General features: G+C 33.7%; 1 pseudogene; it reads right to left on the reverse strand.

Moving 5' to 3' along the window:
• Positions 1-8,811: 8,811 nt before the first annotated feature.
• LOC138837163 (U6 spliceosomal RNA) lies at positions 8,812-8,908 on the reverse strand (annotated as a pseudogene).
• Positions 8,909-16,471: the final 7,563 nt, after the last annotated feature.

The raw sequence follows: 16,471 nt of genomic DNA on the forward strand, positions 1-16,471 counted from the left end.
ATGGCACCACAGTCGCCACAGCAACCTCAGCCATGGCTGCTGGAAAATGCTCAGATCTGTCTCCTTACCTGGATTTTCCCACTCTGCCCAAACTCTCTGTACTGTGATGGCACACTTGGTGTGCCTAGGACTGTTCATTGGAACATTAGAACTGCTTTCTATGCAAGAGCTTGTTTAGCCACCAGATTCTCCTCTGCCATCTTCTCGAAATTTCTGAAGGTGTTTAAATATTACTGGAATTGTTTTGGAATAAATAATGTTCACCTTGACTATCTTGAGAAAGAAGAATTGGTTTTTCCGCACTATAAGTAAGAACTTGAGTGAAAGAAACCAAAGGAAAAATGAGGAACAACTCAACACATACATTCAAAAGAAACAAAACAACCCAAGAAAACACCAATTAACTCAGTACTCAAGAACCTGCAGGAAATGAAAAGATTTTTTTAAAAATAGCTATGATAAGCTTATGAAAATCCTGACTACGAGGGAGTCTACTATTTTGAGGATAGTGGTTAAAGCTCAGACGAGACAGAAAGATCTGTACACAATGCCAGGCACTTGTTATTCTAAATTCCAGGAAGTATAACATAAAGTAGACTGAGCCCACGATCACACACAAGTTGGAAGCAAGATTCTATCTGAAAGTTAATCAGGATAATTTAGGGCTGTGGGCATGCCAAAGTGGTAAGAACATCCATTTAGGAGACACAAGACACTCAATTCAAATTCCAATCTTATGTGTATTAAAGAAAAAAAAAAGCTATGACTTTAAATAATGGGAATAATTGCAAGATTTGAATATTTGAGTGGAGAAAAATCCATGAGAGAGGTAGAATTTATCCATGTTGTAATACTTTCTACTTAAGTGATAATATTATGTGGTACTCCAAACATAAGAGTGTTACTTTGCAAATGAGCATGGATGTGCATTTGGGTGAAGGAAATACTCTATTTACACAGGTGTAAATTAAATACTTTTTGGGGGTAGATTTTAGTTCTTGTACTAAGAGCCTGGGTGATATCTCTGAGTCTTTTCTCTCAAGGCTATCATTCTATTACTATGAGCCACAGTTCCAATTCTGATTTTCTGTTGGTTGTTTGGAGATAAGAGGCTCATGGACTTTCGTGACCAGGATGGTTTCAAACCATGATCATCAGATCTCAGCCTGCTGAGTAACCCGGATTCCAGGCCTGAGTCGCCCATGTTTTTAATAATTTAGTAAATTGTACAGTTACAGAAGTTATAATTTATCATTATAACCTTTATAATATATATGTTTATATTTATATCAATGCATACATATAGAAATATTTAACATATTTTTGTATCTACAGTAGATTTATGAAATCATCCTTCATTACAAAATAACATGGAAACAAGTTTAATGAGGAGCAAAACAAAGGGAATTTTCACATGTTTCTTGTTGTTGAATGAAATATGAATTGTGAGAATCAGTTTGAGAAAACCATTTAACAAAATGGATAATGGCTATTAATTCCAATCCCTTTATTTGCCCATATTGTGCATCCTCACACATGAGTGTCAAAATCAAACCACACTTTTTTGCCTTTGTATATAATTCACATGTTTTAATTTAGGGGATAGGTGAAATAATCAAATAAAGATTAAAATAATACTAAATGAGGCTATGAGTTAGAGCTGAAAATTATTTAAAATATGATAATAGCTAATTTAATTCCATATCTCTTACTTTTGCTCTATTGTCATATACCTCATTCCCTCATTAGGAAAGTACATAGAATGTTCTCACTAAATTATGTGTAAAATTATGAAAAATGTATTAAAAGAATATGGGCACATCGGGGCTGTGAAAGTGGCTCAGTGGTAGAGCTCTAGCCTTGCATGCCTGAGGCACTGGGTTTGATTTCTCAGCACCACATAAGCAAAAAGAAGAAAGCCAGAAATGACGCTGTGGTAGATTGCTAGCCTTAAGCAAAAAAGCTGAGGGACAGCACCAGAGGGGCCCAGAGTTCAGGCCCCTCGACCGGAAAGAAAACAATAACAACAACAAAAGAATATGGGCACAGTGTAGATTTAGCTGATTGGTACCTGTAGGGAGTAGTGTGTTTTTGAGGACCTGAAAAACGTTGTGATGTAGATGAAGGAAGGGATGTGCTAATTCTGGAAAATTGGCTAGAGGATTGCTCCCAGAAAAACAGTGATGATTTTTTCCAAAAGGTTAGCATAAAATCACTCTCACAATCATGTTCACTACTGCACTACTCACCGTAGAGAATTTATGGAAACAGCCCAGACGCACTTTAGCAGAGGGATGGTTGGAGAAAGTGTTGCACATACACACAATTGGATTGCACCCATCCATTATAAAGACTGTTACAGCATTTGCAAAGAAATGGATAGAACTCAAATTATGTTAAGTAAACGAAGTCACAGCCAGACACAAAAAGAACGCGTATTTAGAAGCCAGAATTTTATGCAAGTTAAACAACAGTATTAATCAAAGCATGCTATTTGTAGAGGAGTATTTAACAGGTGTAATTTCTTATAAAATTGAACTTTTAATCCAACAAAATGAATGCCAGGAGGCTACCACTTGGAAAATGTGAGGGGAAATCAAAGGGAAGAAATAAAGAGACTTATGGAAGTAGAGAGTTAAGCCATAATATTCAATGCAGATAGTATGCAACTAATAAAAACGAAAGTGGGTTGAGGTTTGGAAAAATGTGAGAAAGTTATGTAAAGATCCATTGTAATTATAAACTGATTCATTGAATGGAAAACATTTCGTACAACTATTTAATAAAAATATAATTAAAAACAATGGAGACATCTGACCTTAAACCATGAGTCAAAATATTAGAATATATCACATGATAAAATAAAAGGTAGAAAGTATCAAATTCTGATTGGTTTTCCAAGTACTTTACCTTTGGTATCTAATTTAATCCTCACAATAATCCCATCAAGTGAAACTATTTCTATTTTTAATTCTAAGATGATGATATTTAAGTCTTCAGAGTTGGAATTACTAGTACAACATTCTACACACGGTAAGTGTTAGCTTGCGTTCCATTCCCACTATATGAACTAACTTCATTCTATTTTATAACTAAATACCAGCACTCAGCCTACTAATTCTAGGAAAATTCCCAAAATTATTGTGCACACTCTAATAATATTTCCTTTATCTTTGTTAGAAAATAGGTAACTAAGCTGGACACCGGTGGCTCACGCCTATAATGCTAGCTACTCAGTAGGCTGAGATCTGAGGATTGTGCTTCAAAGCCAGCTCGGGCAGGACAGACTGTGAAACTCTTATCTCTAATAAACCACTAGTAAACTGGAAGTGGCACTGTGGTCCAAGTGGTAGAGCGCTCGCCTTGAGTGGAAGAGCGCAGGGACAGCACCCAAGCCCAGAGATCAAGCCCCATGACCAACAACAACAAAAAAAGAAAATAAGTAACTGTAATAAGAAAACTCCAAGTTCATAATCAATTTATACCTCCCTGGTGAAAGGAACTGCTAAACTATAACAATTCTTGATTTCTAGCTCAAAATAGTAGAAATAATATTTTATGCCTTCACTCAACACTTCACTGCCTGGGTACCCCATCTCTGGTTAACACAGTCTTACTGAAAAAATGACCTGCCCAATTCCTGATGGAAACAGACTGCAGGTCTTTTGGAGCAATCGTTTCCACATTGTAGCTCACCTAAATTGTTTACCATTAGAAGTATTTTGATTGCTTTTTATACCCACCATTTTGAGAGAAATGTACTACTTTAAAATGTTATTAAAGAAAGACTGATATAAAATCACATTTGACCCCAGATAAATATTTTACCTTTCATATACCCAAAAATGCAGTCTTACCTATTATTAATGTTAGGAACAAGAGGTTAAAAATCATTGACACCAAGACCTAATTATGAATTAAAGACTCTCCAACTTGTGAATACAATTGGTTTAAAAAGACAACAATACTACTGCATTTTTAAGTCCCTATGATAATGATAATGATTAGCTATGATAATCATAATGATAAACTATTAACACTTAAAAATAACTCATTTTCTTGGGAGTAGGACAAAAAGCACAAGGTTAATACTAATCATTTTAAAAGACCTTTATTTATACTAAAAGTTCACTGATAACTATAAAGATTCTAAACCTAACTGAAGTATAGAGGAAATAATTTAACTGCATCACCTACATTCAATAGACTATTAATAGAAAACAAAATTACACTAATAATTAGCTTACCCAATTCACTTAATTCTTTTATTCTATTCCATTTACTTTCATAAAAACTGGGTTTTCATAAAATGAAGCATAAAAAAGGGTATATACCCACTTACATTTTCAGATCTTAACAATATTTCAGAAATTTTAGCTCTACAGTCAATGAACTGAAATAATACTAAAATATTCAAAAGATTTTCAGAAATTGCAAGACTTGCTCTGAGATGTTATGTATATTGGAAGAGATATTCAAAAAGCCTTATTTGTTAAAGTCGCCGTATTTTCTCCCACAAAAGAGCCATTAGTAAAGATACCTGTGCATGTACAAAACACCTTCAAATGCACCCACAATCTGGAAATAACACTTGCTTTTTGTTTGTTCGTTTTTGAAAGGAATATCTAACAAGCATATCCACAATACTTATTTTCAATGAATAAGATGGGATATTCAAACATAATATGGGTTGGATTATCTCTTAGTGAGAATAGATATAATCTTGCAAAGAAAGTGATTTTCAACAGAAATCCGGAAAGAGTTTATCCAACTTGTGTTTCACAGGAATAATCAGAGAGTAATTCCTGTTTGGTCAAGTCAGTCCAAATCACTCTATGAGTGTATCTTAAAAGTATAACCAATTTAAGAGGTCAAATACGTATTTTGTACTGACACTCATCTTATAGCAACAACTTACCAACTAATTATGTCTGAATCTTCTTACCTAACATACAATAAGAGCTGAAGCGGTCTCTTTTTCTAACTTAATATTGTAAATGCTTTGATTATGATATTATTAGACAAATAATATGTACAAAGGATGGTTCCACTGAAATGACATGACAGAACACTGATAAATAAAAACATTGCAACACAGTTAGCTTTTTTTCAGCCTCACCCTGTCCACATTGGCAAGCAACATTGCAACAGCACACAAACACATATACACATACACACATGTTCGCACATGTACACACACATATACATGCATGCTAAATTGAGGGTTTATTGTACAAAAAAGTCCACATAAAATATTAGTGATTAGGACAAATGATAATATGCCTTATTACAAAATAATACATAAACCATTACCACGCATGTTACATTTTACATGCCTCTCCACATGAGACCATTAATTTAGTTTTAATTAATTAATTACCTTATTAATTAATTTATTTGTTTGGTGCTAATACTAGGGCTTGAACTCAGGGCCTAGCTTTGTCCCAGAATTTATTTTTTGTTTCAGTTTTCTCAAGGCTAGCATTTTACTTCGTGTACCACAGCTCCATTTCAAGCTTTTGCTGGTTACTTTAAAATCAGAATCTAATGAACTGTTTTTTCTTGGTCTGCTTTCAAACCACAATGCTCAGATTTCATCTTTCTGATTAACTACAACTAAAGACATAAACCATCAGTGTGGCTTCTACTTTTTCCTATATAGTTATCTAATGCACATACTTAGATGGTAATTTTAAAATGAGAGTATAGAAGCAAGATGTACAGTGATGATACTGTCCTGTCAGAAATTCAAGTTAGTAATGTAAATTTATTCTTAAAACCATACACAAAAAATACCATGATATAGTGTAAGAGAACTCACTATTGAACATAGGAGCCTTAAGAGCTTTCTAATGGATCCATTATTTATTGGTACCCAACATTAGAAAAATGTATGAGGCATTGGTAAAATAGAAGTGCTTTGCATGACTACATACATTCCTTGTTTTTATAAGAAACTTGCTTTCATCTAAAAAGTAGGCCTGTCTATTGTCTTCATGTAATTTTGATGATTTAAAGTGCTTAGTGAGAAGGTCAAAATGTATTAGTAGTCCTTCACTGTCAATTCTCATTTTCTTCTTGGAGAATATAATGATCAAATCAGTAGTTCAGAATCGGCAAGCAATACTTCAGAATCATGCTTCCAGTGCAAGGGGATCACCAGTAAGAAATCCTCAATACCAATTTCCACAAAGTTTTGTCACAGATACAATCTCCCTGCCTTCTCTAGCTGCTTTACTACCCTCTTATTCCTTCATTGTACAAGAAAAGTATGATTCAACTGATTTCAGTCAGATCTGTTACTAGAACTATCAAGGATTTATTTTACTGTCTGTAATTTGGTAAAGTTATGTCTCTTTACGTAGGCTACTAAAAATGTATTTACTAACTTCAAGTAATTACATAAATTCGATTTCCATCTCTTTTAAAAAATAAAATTTTGTTTGCTCTACAAATTGATCAGAGGCATTGATTTTGTGGCTAGCTATGAAATTACACATCTGTCTCTTTCTTTCTCTCTCCCTTTCATGGTTCTCATAGATAATATGATTGCTCCATAATTATCCTAATTTATTTTGCTTTTATATTTTTGGTTGTATCATTTCACTTTTTGCTCTGCCATTTCCCAAATCATTTATATAGAAGACATTATTTCCTATTTTCTCATGCCTAGAATAAGCTTCACATGAAGACATCACTGGTCCTCATTTTCAGTGTGTACATTTGAATATGGAGGAATATCTTTCCTCTGCTCTCCATCAATTCCCTACTCTCCAGTTAGAATAATTTCGAATAGTAAAATTGGAAAAAGAGAAAAAAATCATGGGGAATAAACAGTTACAGAAAATTCACCAGATATTTCTGACCAGTTCAACCAATGTGAACTATTAGGGAAATAAATGGACACCTCATTCCCACTGGCACTCAAAGTCTCTGGTTAGGCAATTCTTAGGAATATGGGGAACAAGGTGAAAAAGTAAGGAATGGTATCAATTGCAAGAAAAAAAATTGGAGAAGGATCCAAGCATATTTCTTCATTGTGCTGCCGAAAATATTCAGCTTACTACAGTGCGGAGACTTCTTTCCCAAAAGGCCACTTATGTGAATAGTAGGGATGATGATGAGTATACCCCTCTTCAAGAAGCCTACAGTGGACAATTAAACATTGTCAGTGAGTTGGTGTCTCAAGTGGCACATGCAATAACTGTAGATGACTGGACACCCCTGAACAGTGCATATACGTGGAATAATACCAGAGTGGCTTCTTTCTTACTTCATCTTGATACAGATACCAATGCCCAAACTAAAGGACTCTTTTTAAAAAAATTTTTTTTTGGTCTGGTCGTGGGGCCGGAACTCTGGGCCTGGACGCTGTCCCTCATCTCTTCAGCTCAAGGCTAGCGCTCTACCACTTGAGCCACAGCACCACTTCCCGCTTTTTTTTCTGCTTATGTGGTGCTGAAGAATCGAACCTAGGGCCTCATGTATGCAAGGCAAGCGCTCTACCACTGAGCCACTTTCCCAGCCCAAAAATTTTTGTTTGTTTGATTTTTGTTTTTCTTGTGGGTTTTTTTTTTTTTTTTTGGTCGGTCATGGGGCTTGAGCTCTGGGCTTGGGTGCTGTCCCTGTGCTCTTCAGCTCAAGGGGAGTCCTCTACCGCTTGAGACACAGTAACACTTCCCCAAACTAAAGGACTCTTGACACCCTTATATCTTGCTGTTGAGAATTGAGATAGCAAATATACGCTGGATCGCCTTCTGTTGAACTATTATATAAATCCAGGCCTGAAGAACAACATAGAAGAAACTGTATTTGATATTGCCAAAAGGATAAGTATGTATCACTACCTCTATGAAGTTGTGAAAGGCTGTACAAATTGTTCACCGAAGTCCTAATGGTTGGGTTAAGTTTCTTAAATTTCAAAAATGCAAGTCCATCTTTTGTGTCCCTACAAAATATTTTCACAATCCAAATAAAAGCAATATCTTTTTTTTTTTGGTCGGTCATGGGGCTTGAACTCTGGGCCTGGAGCTATCCCTGTGATCTTCAGCTCAAGGTGAGCCCTCTACCACTTGAGACACAGCTCCACTTCCAGTTTTCTAGTGGTTTATTTGAGATAAGAGTACCACAGACTTTCCTTCCCAGACTGGCTTTGAACCATGATCCTCAGATCTCAGTCTCCTGTTTAGCTAGGATTGTAGGCATGAACCACCAGTGCCCGGCAGCACCAAAATTTTACTGTAAAAATTCATGGATTCCGCAGAATTCTTCCAAGTGAATTGCCTGCCTTGGATGGAAAAATATATTCAATAGTTTTTGTAAACATGTATAATAACTTCTTCAGAGTTTGTGATTTTTTAATAAGAAATAATTTTAATTTACCTGTTGAAATGAGTAGTACAGAAACTAAAATATTTCTGGTGCTTGTCTGAAAAAGTATATTTTAAAATATTCTATATTCTATGTTTGCATAATGTTCATAATTTATTTTCTCCTAGATATACTTTGAATTCTATATTATTTTATAATATATAGGATCATTAATGTGTCCTTTTGGATTGTATTCCATATAGAAACATTTTGAGTCCTTTTTTTCTAGGTCTTAATATTATTTTTCTTTGGGATAAAATGACAATGTTGTCTATTTTGAAAAGTTTTGTAAAGTTTATGCTATGTAAACACCTTTTTGAGGTGATTTAATACACTGATGTCAAACTTAATTTAATTATATGAATTACGGGTATTGTTACACTTGTAATTTTGCCATCAACTTTCTAATCACTTTTTTTCATTTCTTGCATGTGAAGAATGAAAAATATGGAATACTTCTCAAATTTTCATATTGTACTTGTGCAAGTGCCATGTTAATCTCTGTATTGTAATTTGAGTATACTTGCTGCTGAAGCATGTAGTATCCTCTAAATTTAATAGTTAATGATGCAATCTTTATACAGGCTTATATCTATGGGTGCATACTTGTAACAAGGAAACCTTATTGTTCCTAACAATGCTATTGATCTTATTTCCCTAAAATTCTGTGAATAGTGGAAATAATTATATTGATCAGTCGATTGCTCACATTTCCAAACTTTTTTTGCCAATGAGTATCTTAAATATTTTTATTTGGAATTTGATCATACTCTCTATTATTTATAGTTTGGTCCAAATGTGATGGTTTCTCTAGTACTTATTTATCCAGCTTTGTGGACCTAATGGAGTCAAACTAAGCGTTGCTTAAGAGCTACTTCTAAAATTCTTCAGCTGACATTTTCCCAAATGAAGTTTTACTGGAACAAATGTCTACCTGAGCCTTTACCCTTCTTCCATGTGGGAAGAGACCAACCAGAATACCTTACCATGACAGCAAAGATTTTCTTACTAGAACAAAACTAATCTTGGTTATAAGGGATCATAGAGAGATGAACAGTTCAAACAGAACTGTTCAGACGAGAAGGTATTTTATCAAAATATAATTGTTTATTATACATTCCATTTAAAAGTAGCTAAAGCCAAGAAGGTGAAAAAATTGTTCGTATGCATGATTACTTAATGTCCTGACCTGTCTCTAAGTTCCTGGCAGGAACTTACACTACTGCCTTTTTTTCACCAAATATTTTCATAGTTGCAGGAGAAGTGCATATGTTTCTCCTCATTATTAGGCATTAAATTGATAATGTTTTAATCACAGTCTTTTCTCTTGCCTCCATGCTGTAAATCTACAAATGATAAAGCTTTAGTTCTAACTCTATCAAACACTGAAGTAGAGATAATGGAATCATACTTTAAAACAGAGTTGCCTTTGATACAGTAACTACAACAGAACAATACAAAACGTGTGTCTTTTAATCATATTATATATAGTTATATATTTTATATTTTTATGTGCTGATTTTATATTTCACACAATGAAACTTACTAGAATTAGTTGATAATTTGACAAATAAATTGATATTTATTTACTCCAATAAATAGAATTGGAATATAAATATTTAGGTTTCAAATATATATTAGACTAGGAAACGTATCAATGCAATCTTTTTAGTATAAACTTGTGATACATTATAACTGTTCTTGGTCTTCTGAATCCACATGAGAAAAAAACAATGTTTTCCTCTAATCTGTAATGGATTTTACTCTGCTGCTCTGTTTATTGTTTTAACTCGCTTGTCCCAAACTGTTTTTGTCCATATTTCTGAAGCATTCTTACTGATTATGCCCAAATTTTGCTAAGATGTCTAAAAAATATTATTCTTCTGCAGTACCCATGGGTCCTAAGATCCCAAGGCCCAGTTACCTGCATCATCAGATAACAGGGGCAAGAGTTTTCACCAAGGCCCATGAAACATATCAACACAAAGTAATTGAAGATCCATCTCAATTTCGCATTTCCTATATTTCAGGGCCCCAATTCCTTGAGATGCAGGAATTAGCAGTAAGCAATTGTGAAATGCAAGGCAACTTAAAATGAAGGATGAGATCACAAAATTTGAGAGAAAGTACTGTAATTCAAACATTCAACTTACAGATGACCAGCCCATATGAGTGAACAAGTTCACAAAGTGTCATAAGATTATTTTTAATACCCCTCACCTATGATTAACGAAAGATTTTAGTCCAACATAAGTGGGCAAAAAAATAGTTCCTAGAAGGATAGATCTATAATTGTTTTACCAAAGCCCGAAAACTTGACTTAGAGGTCAAATGTAATTCAGAAAAACATTTGAATCACTAAGGACTGCTTCAAAACACTGGCACTTCAGTACAACATGGTTCTGTGGTATAAAAATATCAGTCTCAAACCAATGATAATCTACATTTAATCTCCTGAAAGTATATTCCTTTTCAAATAAACTTTTTAAAATCACTTTCGCCAAAATAACATTTGACAAGTTGATGATACTTAGTGACAATACAAGTTTTTCAAGTGTAGGGAGCAAGTTACAATAGAGTTGAATTATTTACAGTGCACTAATGCCAAACATGTTCAACCATTCATTAAAATGTAGAAATAGTACCAGCCACAATTTGTGTTTTTCAGTATGGGCCTTTCAGAAATGTGTTTAATATGTCAGCCTCCTAAATTTCAAACCCAAATGTTAGCTAATAAATTTCATCATTTAATAAGGTGAATTTTAAACAATCACAAATAGTTGCCTTATCATATGTTATTTTATGTTTTCCCTCTGTCTAACATAGTAAGAAATATGACTTTAAGTCTTGAATATGGGTACTAATCAGAGATATTACAAACATAATATCTGTCTTCTATTTCTATCATATTCCTATTTAGGAATAAATTTTAATTTTCTTCTTTTTTCAAAACTTATAGGTAGTATAAAATATTATTCCATGTAAAATAAAAGAATCACAACATTGTACAAAGCCATTTATAAAAATGCAGTTAGTAATACATTCTAAGCCATTTTTTAACTTTCTTTTTGACTAAATAATCTTTCAAACGGTTGAGAAAAAATCATGTTTAGGTGCTTCCCGTCTCCAGTCTCGCAAATTGTTGCTGCAGATGAATGAATTATGGAAATATAAGCTGACATCATTTCAAGAATATGCAGGATTGAAACTCCATGGAATGTATATAATCCTTTCAAAGTATTAATAGTTTAACAGAATGACTATCAGGAAGTTGAAACCAAAGAGGAATTATAGTAAAGACATAGAATGAATGAAAAATGAACAAGGAGCAAATACAGCTAGAATACTGAATATACACATATGATGAAGGAAGTGGTAAATTGGAAATAAATCTTGGAGAAAGGGTTGGTTGAGAACGATAGAAGGAGTGACTCTGATCTAGGAGCATTGGACAATTAGATGGATATATTTAATTGTAACACAATTGCACAAACTTTTAAAATTCAGTTAAAAAACACAACTAGAAACAAAAACACACAAAAATCACAACCAAACAGCAATCTCTAGAGAGTATGAATATGACCACTCAAAATTTTAATCAGTTAATGAAGGGCAGTCATGGGAAAAGCAAAGAAAGCTGTTCAAAGAGGGAAGTTTGGGATAGGGGAGAAATTTGAACAGAATTAAATAGATTGTCTAAGGTTATAAATCACCTATATCTGCTGTATACAGTATCTTACTTCTATGAGTTTTCTGTCTGAACTGGATAATCCAGTCCTGAGACACACTTGGTAGCTTGTGAGGTAGAATGGAAGAAACAAGATCAAGAACCCATTACTCCACTGGAGAGAAAACAATCCTCTATATTTTCTCTAATCTCTCTTCACTACTCATTCTTCATACTTTTAAGTCAATTGATTTTGAATTATATTTTTTCTTCTTTCTTCTGTCAAAGTAATTGGTCAAAGTAATTTCATTAAATATTATTTGCCATTTTCTTCTTTCATGCTGTTTAATTGGCCAAGTGAGTCCATAAAACTTCCCTCTTGTATTTGGTTGCCATGAAAGAACATCTATGTTAATAAGGAGAAATCTAATGTAAAACTTTGTCTCCAGAAAACAGTCTAAGAGCCTGTGATCACAAATATTTGGCTATATATTTTTTTCTTTTACCTTGAAAGACTTCTTGTGTCTAAAGTGCCCACAAAAATAAGTACTCCATCACTTGTTGGTTCAATCAGAATTGTCTAACCTCAAAGATATATTTTGCTAAGAAGATGCTTAGAAAAAACCAAAAAATACTGCTCTTTTTATTTTCTCTCTTAAGATTCTCCTTAGATACCATATCAGGAACAGTGAAGTTATTCTATGCAAAATTATTTTAATATATTATTTTTCTCTTGGTCTTGCATTTGTTCACCAAGATGTATGGAGGAGAATAGAGTTAAATCACCCATACCTTGGAAGAAAGTGTCTGTTACAAAAGGAAAATGCTTCTATGTCCTATTTCTATGTCCTACTCTTAGCTCTTGTCAGAGTTCCAATTAATCACAGCTTCTTGGCTTCCAGTCTAGTGAAGCTGAAGGACCAACGGGCTCCACCACTGCTACATCTTCATTATTTCTCTTTTAAAACTCTTCAAGTTGCCTCATTTGGATGTGGAATGTATTTTCATGTCTTCATTCAATCAGTTCTGCATTGTAGTGAGCCAAATGGGCTCTGTAAAATCACTTTAGGGAGTAAAAATACTAACACAATTTACATCAAAAAGTTTTGGCCTCCCTTGACTGCTGAAGTCAATACGCTTAGCTAAGGCTTCTAAGAAAACTTTTATTATTAATTTTTCCATTTGCTCAATTCTTTTCTGAACTTTTTGGCATATGTAATAAAAGAAGTCTTCACTACCTCATATTAATAAGAATATTATTTTTTGTGAGCCACTTAGAAATGTGAAATCATTGGTTTGAAGTATCCAATCAAATTTTTTTCTGTGTTTCACTGCTTCACGTCCAAAGACATTGTGGAAGGTGTTACAAACAGAAATGTGTAATCCCAACACCTTCTTTCATTGTGGAGGGCACTTTCTCCCTAAATATTTGACTCAAATTATCTTTTTCAGAGAATTACTGTTTGGTAATTAAAGGTAAATTCACAAATTTAGATGCCTTATTTTTTTAAGAACTTTTAATTTAAATTCCAATACAACCTTCTTTCAAACAGTGAGAATATAGTTCCTGGGTAAGGACAATTACAAGGGAACCTACAGGATTTACAGCAAGGTTTCTGAGGTTTGTTTGTTTAGTTTGAAAAAGAGCCATCTTCATCCACATTGCTCCCTCTCTACTATATTTCCTGGGATTCTTTGCATGAAAGCCTATTCTTCCAGGCAATTTTAAATTTTCTTAATAGGCTAAGTTATTAAAAATTTTGAAATATTAAATTTTACCTGCCATAAATTTAAAACTGTTGAAAATCCTTTATCAGAACCACAAATTCACCAATCGTAATTCCACCTTTACCATCAAAATGTTAACATGCTGTTTTCATGATATAGTATCCATGCAGCTATTATTTTCCAGTGGCTTTGTTATGCATATATGTAACCATATTAGCTGATGCTAAGCAAAATGAATTCCAAGATATGGAACCAGATTTTTTTTCATTTGTGGTTGTTGTTTTTGATGAACTATGTGATTTCTGTTTTCTTTGGGGTTTTCTCCTATGGTTTATCCCTGCTGTATGGTGAGACAATGGTGAGCATAAAGGTGAGACAAAGGACAAAAGGCAAACCAATGCAATAGCAATACTCACAAGACAATATGTTGGAAATGTACTTTACAACTTGTGAGGGGTGAAGGGGTGAAGGAAAACTGTGAGAAAAATGAGGAAGGGGTAACAAGTTTGAAATGTTTTTTATTCACTACCTTACAATTACTGTAAAGTCACTGTACATCAATTTGATAATAAAATTGAAAAAATAAGCTGCATAAAATGTAATTTTACTGTATTGGTACAGTAAATATAATTCTTTATGTAGTAACATTTTAAAAATCAATACTATTTGGCTTCTAATTTGAATTAATTACCCCTTATTTATCAGAGGTTCATCAACTTGAATGTTATCCAACTAGACACTATTTTCACAATATACTTGCCAAATTTTTCAAAAAAGAATAAATTTAGTACTTTCTCATTCTAAAACAGAAAACAGGGTCTGGGAAGATGGCTCAGTGGTAGAGCGCTTGCCTTGCATGCCTGAGGCCCTGGGTTTGATTTCTCAGCACCACATAAGCAAAAAAAAAAAGCCGGAAGTGGTACTGTGGCTCAAGTGCTAGAGCGCTAGCCTTGAGCTGAAGAGCTGAGGGACAGCGCCCAGGCCCAGAGTTCAGGCCCCACGACCAGACCCAGTTTAATACTATGGAAACCCATAATTTTAAAAGTAAGTTTTTTAGAGGACAGAATATATGTGTTCTTCAAAATTCCTATGACTAACAACTACTCATTTTTAAATTCTCAACATTCCTAACAGATTCAAAACAGTACCTGTTTGCATGTTATGTAATTCTGCAATAGATGCAGTTTCCAATGGGGTGTTACAGAATGAGAAGTAAACAGAAAAATAGCCACATTCTTGTAGAGGATAAAACTGTGAAGCATGTGTAATAATTAATTCTTCAAGAGTAAGCAATTGTTTATAAGAGTAAGCTATTATGTCTATGACCATCAATCCCAAGATTTATGCCATAAAGTCATCCTAGCCCAACAGTTTCCAATTTGTAAGGGACACCTTAAAATTCCTTAATTCACATCATGAATACCTTATCTCCATTTTGAAAAAATACTACACCTCTTCTAATGTGATACACTCTTTGTTCTGAAAAGAACACCACAATAAACTGAGCTGCATCATTTTTCCTCCACTGGTATTCTTGAGATCAGAACACTTGTAAATATTATTTATATTTAGACTTTTTTAACTATCATAGATATTCAGTATGCTAAGATAGGAAAATTATGATTCAAAGCCTTCCCAGGCAGGAAGGTTTCTTAGAATCTTACCTCCAAAAAACTTCTGTGCAAAAGCCAGACTCAAGTGGCACTGAGGTTGAAGTGGTAGGGCTTGAGCCTTGAGCATAAACATCAGAGACCTTGTCCATGCCAAGAGTTCAAGTTCTAGGATGAACCAATAAAAAAAACAAAATTGAAAAAAAAAACCCAAACCTAGCATTTTTCTCCATGTATACAGAGGCGCGTAAATAAGGAAATGGCTTCCTGTGGTACATATAGGTAGAAGAAAGAAGATGTCACACAATTACTCTCTTCATACCATATTAAACCAAACCTTTAAAAATTGGTTTTTCTAAATGTATAAATTAATGTCATCCATTTTTGGCAACTCTGTCTAGATTATTCATATTAACATGGTATACATGAACTCTGCAAATTATCTATTAACTATGTTCTAATTATAACTGTTGTGAAAGAATATCTAGGCAAATAGAATGCCAGAATTATTTGTGAATTTTTCAATTAATCCCTCTACTTTAAAAGAATTTTGTAGTATCCTATAGAATATGAAATTACAAAAAAATCCAAAAAATATATTTTAAATCTAAATTCTAATTTAACAAGGTCTACAAAGTCCTACATTAGACGAACTTTGCTATTTCTCCAGACTTAAGCTTTTGTAATCCTTCCACATTTATTTGGAATCCAACAGAATGAGGGATGGGAATCATGAGCTGTTTTGCATCTACGAATGTTCTGTAATGATAAGAGCATTTAAAACACAAGTGAGGATATGTATGGGGTGCATTCAATAGGAAACTTGACTTCTCAAAACATAATGACAAAATTAGGCCAAACTTCCAACTGTGTATTCCTTTCTTGTTGTTTGGTTTGTTTTACTGAGACAAAATTATTCTACCTGGTCCAGGGAAGGTATCGATATGTAATTCCACTCTCTTATCTCTTGTCTGAGTGCTAGAATTCCAGGCTTGTATCACATTGCCCTGCCATAGTTTGTTTATTTAATCTAGAAACAGACTAGAAATTCTGAACTTCTCTTATGATTTTATCCACTAGACTGACTGCTCAGACT

Source organism: Dipodomys merriami, unplaced genomic scaffold, assembly GCF_024711535.1.
Source record: "Dipodomys merriami isolate MVZ:Mamm:240054 unplaced genomic scaffold, mDipMer1.0.p SCAF_264, whole genome shotgun sequence".
NCBI classification, from domain to species: Eukaryota; Metazoa; Chordata; class Mammalia; order Rodentia; family Heteromyidae; genus Dipodomys; species Dipodomys merriami.